Source organism: Chenopodium album, chromosome 5 (assembly GCF_948465745.1).
Source record: "Chenopodium album chromosome 5, dcCheAlbu1.1, whole genome shotgun sequence".
Taxonomy (NCBI): domain Eukaryota; kingdom Viridiplantae; phylum Streptophyta; class Magnoliopsida; order Caryophyllales; family Amaranthaceae; genus Chenopodium; species Chenopodium album.
In genome coordinates, this window is record NC_137838.1 from 56,838,527 (window position 1) to 56,847,520 (window position 8,994).

At 34.1% G+C, this 8,994-nt stretch overlaps 1 long non-coding RNA gene and 1 pseudogene across 1 annotated transcript; one reads left to right on the top strand and one right to left on the bottom strand.

The window, feature by feature from the left end:
* Positions 1-20: 20 nt before the first annotated feature.
* On the top strand, positions 21-5,383 carry LOC145630777 (uncharacterized). The gene is made up of 3 exons (XR_014112243.1): positions 21-275; positions 4,159-4,267; positions 4,910-5,383. It is a non-coding gene; the product is annotated as an uncharacterized LOC145630777 (long non-coding RNA).
* On the bottom strand, positions 746-3,645 carry LOC145631258 (protein DETOXIFICATION 55 pseudogene; annotated as a pseudogene).
* Positions 5,384-8,994: the final 3,611 nt, after the last annotated feature.

Below are 8,994 nucleotides of genomic sequence, written 5' to 3' on the forward strand. Positions count from 1 at the left end.
CTCACTTTCTCTCTCTCTTTTCAGTGGTACGCCACCTGCTACGGCGGCCGCTACTGCTGGTCTTCCTCGTCGTTTGTTCGTGGATCCCATGCTCCGTCTCTCTGCTACCGTTGGTTTCGTTTTAAACCACCAATGATGCTGCACCTCCGCCTGGCCACACCTCTGTTAGTCTCCCTTCTGTTAATGCCAACTATCAAGTTATGAGGGTTGATGATGTTGATCATAGGCCCAACCTCAAGTTATAGTTGTTGTTATTGCTATTGATGATGGTTAAGGTAATTAAGTAGCTCTTTTGAATTACTTTCTAAATACTTTTGAGGTGTACCATTTTGTTCTCATGGGCATGCTTAATTGCTTATTCTTATTAGTTCTCAAAAAAAAAAAAATTTTTTTTTGCTTTATTTTAAAGGTTGTTTTATTTGACTATATTATAGTCTCAAAAATATGAGGGAGCCCCATTGATTTTTTGATAAACTATTTATGTTTAAGTGGGTAAAATCGTAATATCATAGGCAAGTAGCGCTACTTGAAGTTGAAACCGCTATATGGAGTAGTGGTTATATTGCAAAACCTTACTCATGAACAGTTTAAAAACATGTTCACTTGTTAGTTTTGCACTAAAACCGCTATATCAAGTAGTGTTTTTGTTGCAAAACCTTACTTATGAACAGTTAAAAAAATTGCTCCCTTACAATATTGTCACTAGATAAACAATTGAACCTGTATTTTCCCCCAATATATTGGTATGCATAATCATTATATTGAGATTAAAAAATACTTCAAAATGCAAACATTAATATTTTGTTTATGAGAATTTATGATTACAATTTCTATGTTTTACCCAAAAGAAAACTTACGAGTGGAAATTTATGATAACATTTTTCAAGTTTGACCCAAAAAATAAAATAAAATAAAATAAAATAAAATAAAGCAATATTAAGGGACAGATGGAGTTTTGACTTTATTTTGTGGTAAAATCGATGTGGGGGAAAAATAATGGAAGGTTATACTCTATATTGATAATGATTTCATATTATTTATACGGGTAAAGCAAAGCTTTGGCCTAATGGTAAGGATTGAGCCTTCCAAAGGTTGGGGTTCAATCCTTATTAGGTGTACCTTGAGGGTGGGGATTTCCCTTACCCCCCTTTACTCTCAAAGCCCGTAAAAACGGCCGGGTTGACTTGTGAGAGCTTTTGGTCTAATATGGCTATTCATCTTACCTACCTACAAAAAAAAAAAAATCGACTAATACACTTGTGATGGAACATAATAGGACAAATTAATTTGTTTATAATGAATTTGATATTTGTGTGTCCATCACATTTTCTTATTTGAGGCAAGCCACCTCCCATAGATATCCAGCTTCTTCATTAGGATTGCATGCTTCAATGTTGCTAGCTTGTGTACACCCCACTAGATCCATTGCCTTCAGGGACTCTGTTTCCCAGTTTGTCCTGTATATCACGGTTAATATAGAGACTGCACATGCTACTTGAGCTGCTAAGAGTCCGTAACAAAGGCCGACGAATCCAAGTTTTAGAACAAAGCCTAAAACTATGGCGACTGGTGTGCCAACCATGTAAAATGCATAGAAGTTAATTCCTGCTCCAATACTAGGTCTTGCACTCCCACGAAGAACGCCACATGCTGTAGTTTGTGGGCAATTAGCCAGCTCACAGAGCCCTATTATAGGGAGTACAGCTGCTGTAAGTTCTAAAACCTCATTATCTTGTGTAAAAACACTTCCCCATACTCTTCTGCCAAGGGTTGTCCATAAGAGACCGAACAATGAGCTGAATAGAGCCAAACATATTGCTAACTTTGATGTTAAACAGGCCTTTTTAGGATGACCAGCTCCAAGCTCATGCCCAACTCGAGTTGATACCGATGCACTAAGTGCAGCAGGTAAGGTGTACATGAGTGAAGTTGTTTGAATCACTATAGCTGAGGTTGCCAGTGTGACTTGTGGTTTCTCAAGGTAACCGGCAAGAAGGGTCATTAGCTCGTACCACCACCATTCTAAGCAGACACCTAGACAACTTGGGATGGAAAGTTTAAGGAGAGTTCCCCATTCCTTTCCTAATGAAGGTTTTAAGTCTGTTAAATATTGTGATAGCAACGGCACACGTATTGGCTCTTTGCTTTTATTGGTGTAGGAAATGTATCCTAGGAGGAGGAATACAACATTAAAGTCGGTGATGAAGGTAGCAACAGCTAAACCCTGAACACCTAGATGAAGTTTGAATGTTAACAGAATGGCTATGGGAATATTTAGCATAACAGGGAGCAGAGTGCACCATAGTAATGGCCAGGTTGTCCCTTTACTACGTAGATAGATACGAAGAGGATGAAGAAAGCTAATGGCAATAAGATCAGGGATCGCAAACCGGCAGTATAGGCTTGCAACTCGAGTTATGTCTATGTCTTGGTGAAGCATAATCATGAGGGACTCAAGGTTGTACCATAAAATCCCAATGGGTAGCGAGGCAGTCAACAGCAATATTATTGTTCTACTTAATGTAATGTTTAAGACTGATATATTACGAGAACCAAAAGCATGGCTGCAAATTGGCTCCATTCCCATGGCTAGGCCCGACAGCACTGAGTAGCCGCTGATATTAATGATGCCAATAGCTAGTGCTCCGCCTGCAAGTTCAAGACTTCCAAGCCTTCCCATACATACAACCAAAATCATATTTCTGAGGTAGCCCACCAAACTCATGGCCGCTATTGGGAGTCCTATATCTGACATTTTCTTCAACTCTTCTACCACCTAGAAAAACAATTCAGTGCAAATATTATAAGAACTTGCTATAAAAAAAATATATATACGTTTGACAGCATTAACAAAGACATAAATCTCATACCTCTGTAGTTTCTGATTGATTTGTAGATATACATGACTCAACCATATTCTAATCTCTTTTAACTTTTGAAAATAGGATGAGCAAAGCAATGGGAGTCAGAATGTTTTCTTTTATGATAGGTTTGAAATAGAGTGTCTGTTTTGTGTTTCAGAACAATGTGCAGCAATTTATAAGGCTTGAAGCCACTGTCAGTACTGTTACTTTTCTGTCTTTTTTTTTTTCAACAAAATAAGATATTTCCTTTTATTAAACTTTAATTTAGATAATACGGAGTAACATTGTGATAGACATGCATTGAACTATCCTATAGGTGTTCTATTTGAAGTCTTATTGTATAGGTGGTCCTTAGTTTTCAGCTTCTATTTATGGCAAAATTTGCTATTATGGTTGCTAACTGACTGTTAACAAGACATAGATTTTGCAATATATAACTAGTATTTAGGACCCTCATTGCCTAATCTTGCTCATGGTTACTGCGAAAAGTGCGAATCATGTGCATAAAACCTTATTTTAGTTGAACTTAATTAAAATTGTAGTACTACATTCCTGTACTGTGTTGCACATAATTTTTAGAAAAGTTCAGTGTCTTTGAATCTACGGTCTTCAACCTGATTTTATTTACTTTTAGAAGTTCCAAAAAAAAAAAAAAAATAAAATAATAATAATAAAAAAAAAATAATATATATATATATATATATATACTGACTGGGTTATCCACGTTTTCTAATTGGTTAATATGCCATGTGCCGCTTATTACTATACCATGTGCACTCATTTTCAAAACAAATTGGAAGGGGTAGCATCTTGCTGATCGTTTCGATTGCCAAAAATGGTGGTTTACAATCTGTGGTTGTACCATCAAAGGACTACAAATGGGAAGTTGGCAAAAAATGGTATCTATTGTCTGCATCACAAGTACACTCTAGAACATATGTAAATTGCACGTATCGTTTTATGATATTTGTTATAGATATTTCTAATTCTTATTGCCCAGGAAAAGCTAATTAACATGATTAATATCAGATTAACAAAACTTTCTATAATTTTACTATTATCTTTGCAACTTAATACTTTGTCGACCACGGAAACAATAGGCGAATTTGCATTTCTGATCAATGTTCATGGGAAGTTACTCTTGGTGGTGTATCAGAAAAGTTTCTTGAAATACACATGTGACTATAAATGAGTGAATTTGGAGAGTTTATCTTGAAGAATGTTGACTAAAACTTTGATATATGTAATTACTGGCAAATGTTTTGTGCTTTGATGACTTGTCTGCTAAATTCAGGCAAGCAATCCTATGTCTACTGTATTTGGACTCCTGCAGATGCAATAGAGGCCTCTTCTTTCACTGAAAAGTGTATTTACTAGAAATTTGCCATTGCAAGTCTTTTAAGGTTTGTTTCACTTTTGCTTTATCTTTACTACTTTAAGTAAGGAGTTACAGGCTTTCCATTATCTAGTAATTTTATTTTTATCTTTCTTTACTTTTCTTTTGTTTGGAGAAGGGGGGAGGGGGGGGGGGGGGGGGGGGGTGCTTGGGGGGCTTGTGGTCATGGTATATTTGGAGTTACATTTTATACGATCATTTGTGACAAATACATGGCTCTATACACGGGAGTTGTACACTACAGTTTCCAGTCTGGCAGATCTGCCTGGTTCATGGTATAGCCTCTGCTTGCAGAAGTTACTCTTAAGCATCCATGTACATTTTTGTAGGATAGTTGTTTTTGACAAATATGAAATACATGGTTCTTCAAAAGGGAGTTTTAAGCAACAATTTCGGGTGACTTAGAGACCCATGCCTGTCACATCTGCTCATAGCAACGCATGTGCAATTGTGCATCATGTAATTATCATTGCTTAGTTGGTTGAATCCTTTTTCTAGTTATTTGTTAACTCAGCTCAAAATTATAATTCTCATTTGCTATTTGATTATTCTAATGATGTAGATTCTCGTCTGACATCGTTGATTAGATATTTGTGTTAGCTATTCTTCCTATAAATAGGTTGATTAAAAGTTAAGCTGCCTATAACAGGGGGTCGGATAACAGCTGGCAATTGTTTCTATAGCACAAAGTACTGCAGATTGATTCAATTTGCAGATTTCTTGGCTTGGTTTATGAAGAAAAGATGGTTCTAACCACCAATAAAGTTTACATATCTATCTAAATAGTCTTGGTCTCAAAGCTGGTTCAAGTATTAAGCCCCAACATCCGACAGAGCTGACAATGGTTGGTTTCTTCTCTTGTCATGCCCTGCACTTGTATTAGTTCCATTCTTAATCAAAGCATTATAGATGAGAACATTATTGCAGGCGAAATTGCAACATATATGCTGATGAAAAACAGTACAATATATAGCTTCCAGTTTGCTTGCTCGTGGTAGCATATCATTTAATTACAATTTGAGAATATTTAATTAAAGTTTTTCTTTCTTTGAGCAAATCTTTGTATGTAGCCCATTTTATCTTCAATTGTTATAGTACTTAATACATAAGCTTTATAAGTGATTTAAGATAAATAAAGTCATATACAACCCACTTGATCTACAAATTCGATTTGTTGAGCCCATGAACAACCCATGTGAGCATTCGCTTGTCCCACACTAAAACACTAAACACTAAAGGGGGAGTGTAGTGGTAATGAAATCCCACATTGAAAGAATTCAAGAGTTACCACCACTATATAAGACTAAGGGGCTACTCCCCTCATTGCCATATGGTTTTGAGGTGGAACCTCCTTGGTCTTGTAAGTGGTGGACTTGCACTCTCCCGTGACGAGTGCGGCCCAGACCCGTATTTAACATGGTATCAGAGCCAGGCTCACGATCGGGGCCTTAATGGCTAAGGTATACTGGGCCAAACACTATGGACAGCTCACATGTGAGGGGGAGTGTTGAGCCCATGAACAACCCACATGTGAGCTGGGCTACTCCCCTCATTGCCATATGGTCAAGCATTGTTCGTTAAACATTATTTACCAGTGTGCTCTAGTTTAAAAAGTAATTACAAATTTATTGTTAATATAAGGTAAGACTGATTCGAAATTTAGGGGTGATTGATGACAAACCGAGCCTTCCAAGCTCAAAACTCGTTGGGTCGGAGAAATTGAGCTCAGATTGAGCTTGAAATTCTTAGAAATGAGCTAGGTTGACTTGAGCTTGGCTCTAGGCTCGATCATCAAATGTTTATCTTGTCTCAAATTTACCTGTTTTTATCAAATTATTTTAATTGAAGATACAACCCAATAATGACAATAACCCCCAAAGGCCTTGATGTTAATAGATAAGTTTAGATTACAATGTATCTTATGAAAACAAATTAATGTTAAAAAATTCAAGCGTGTTAATAGCTTTCCAGTTGAGCTAAGCCAAGAATAGTTCAGGCTTGGCTTGTAAGATCTTGAGCTAAGCTTGCTTGAAGCCTTGACCCGAGCCTTGACCAAGGCAAATATCAAATTGTTCATGAGCAAGGTTGACTCGGTAACAGCCCTGATTTAGCCAATAAGATATTTTTACTTACATTTAGAAAAAGAAAAATAAAACAGAGACTTGTAGAGATATAGTACCCACTTTTTGTCCCCTGTCATTTGTTTTTGCTTCATCCGCAACCAATCCAAAAGACCAAAATATATATGTTGAGGTGAGACGAAGTTTGAATTTTTTTTCCCCCTACTTTTCTCTCCCTTACAACCTCCTAAAATAATTTAATAACTAAAGGTTCATTTGACATCGCTATGATTTTCTGTTTTATGGTTTTTTATTTTTCAAACTCATATGATATGTTATATAATGAAACAAAAATTACACAAACTTATTAAAATCATGATAATTTTGAAAATTGACAACAAGAAAAGGGAAAACACATTTTCTTGTTTTCTGTTTTTGGTTTTTTGTTGTAAAAAAAAAAAGAGAAAATTGAGAACAAAAAATAATGCCAACAAACCCTAAATTGGTCCCGTGCGTTACATGATTTGAATACAGTAGCTATTACTACCTCTGTTCAATATTATTTTCAATTTTGGTGTATTTTTTGTAATTTGTGAGATATAAATAATTCTAAAGTTGCAAATAATTTGAAACGAAAATAGTATTTGTTTTAAATAGTAGTCATTATTCAATAAGTTCGTAGTCATAATCTCTTTTTATTATTTTTTTGAAAGAAGTATTTATTTAGTCTTGAAATTTAGGAGGAAAAAAAATGGGGAAAAAAGGGATGATGTCAAAATTAGTTTAAAATAGTTTATGCGGAAATTTTTTATAAGAAGTTAACATGTGTCCATCAATGATATTAGCATGGTTTGTTTTAGTACTCCCTCCGTCCCAAAAAGAACGACCCATTTGGGTTGATTACGCGGGTATTACGGAAGTTAAGTAAAAAGAAGTAAAAGTATATTGAAAAAATAAATTTACATTGGGTTTGTAAAATAATAGAGAGAGAAAGTAATAAAATAACATGGAAAATCAAATTTTTATATGGGGAAGCTAATTTTGCACAAATATTGTAGCAAATTGGTGGGTGTTTTAATGCAAATGGGTCATTCTTTTTGGGACAAAGTTTTGGCCAAATGGGTCGTTCATTTGGGACGGAGGGAGTAGTACTTAATTTATAGATTACAAAATTGTGTTACCAATAAATGTCGTCTCACTTTGTAAGGTTATTATCCCAAATTCTAGAAATTTGGAGTCTTCTCGGATTCTATTAAGTGAGGGTGCTTAACAGTTTGAAGATAGAGATTCCCTTACCCTCCCTTTAAATCCCAATGCCTGGCCCGCAACTTTTAAAAAAATTGTTATTTAATGATTACATTTACTAATATGAAAGTAAATAAAATAACATCTAATATTTTAATACTATATTTTCATAAATAGCAGGAGAATGTGTTCATTTTTATGGAAAAAAAAACCATTTATCAAACTGATATATATTAGTTACTTTCAAATCATATTTATTCAAAACCAAAAATGAAATTATTAAATGGGTATATATACTTGAAAAAAAAATAGAATGAATTGTGACTAATCATTAAATGGGTGCTAAATAAGGGTACACCCTCTGCCACAGATATTTGACACTGTACATATGTCGATATACTAGTTTAACCTTAATTATACTTTTATATAGTTTCATATTTGTAAGAAAATTATAAAAAATAATTAGTATCATTTAACTTTATATTAATAATTTTTTTTGAAACCAACTATATATTAATATCATCTAAAAACATATTTCAGGATAAATTTTGTTCTTAATAAGTTACCAAAAATTTATGGTCAAATTTAGTATATAAATAGTGATAAAAGTCAAATGTATTAATTATTCAAGGATGGGGGAGTAAAATTTATTCATATATGACTCAATTTTTTTTGAAAAATAATTATTTATTTTGGATCATTCATAACCCACTCAATAATGAAAGATAAATGTAATTTTAACCATTAGAAAATGTTTTGATCTATGCAATAAATGGTTCTCGAAAATGATTTATTATGGAGAAGTCCCTTTACTAGAATTCAAAATGATTGTTGTTGTATAGAAAACTTAAAATCTTGACTAAATCCATAGGTTTTGGTATAACTAGCTTGTGACCTAATTAAGCAACCAGAACCTTTTAATGGTGGATTTTTTGATCATGTTATATTTTTTCATTGCTCACTTAAAATTAATTTGTGCATTACACCATGCATCCGAGTTTTATATAAAATTTTGATCTATGCAATTTATGGATGCTACTAAGAGCCTGTTCTCATTGATTGAACTTAGCTGAACTGAACTGAGCTGAGCTGAACTGAACTGAAATGAATATTTTATAAGAGAAGGAAATTAGAAGCTAAACTGAATTGAGCTGAACTGAACTGAATTGAGCTGATTTGAACTAACTGAACTGAACTGAACTGAATTTCAACGTAAGAGAACAAGCCCTAAGTTGAAGGCAATATAACAGCATGGTTGGTCATCGAGCTTCATTCTCGTGAAAAATATGTTGCAATTGCAATGGCTTTTTTTTTTTTTTTTTTTTTTTTTTTTTTTTTTTCATAGTATTTTTAATATTATGACCTAATTAAGGAGATTTCAAGTACAGTTAGGTTGATGTCAATATAATGGTCACATGCTACTTGTAGT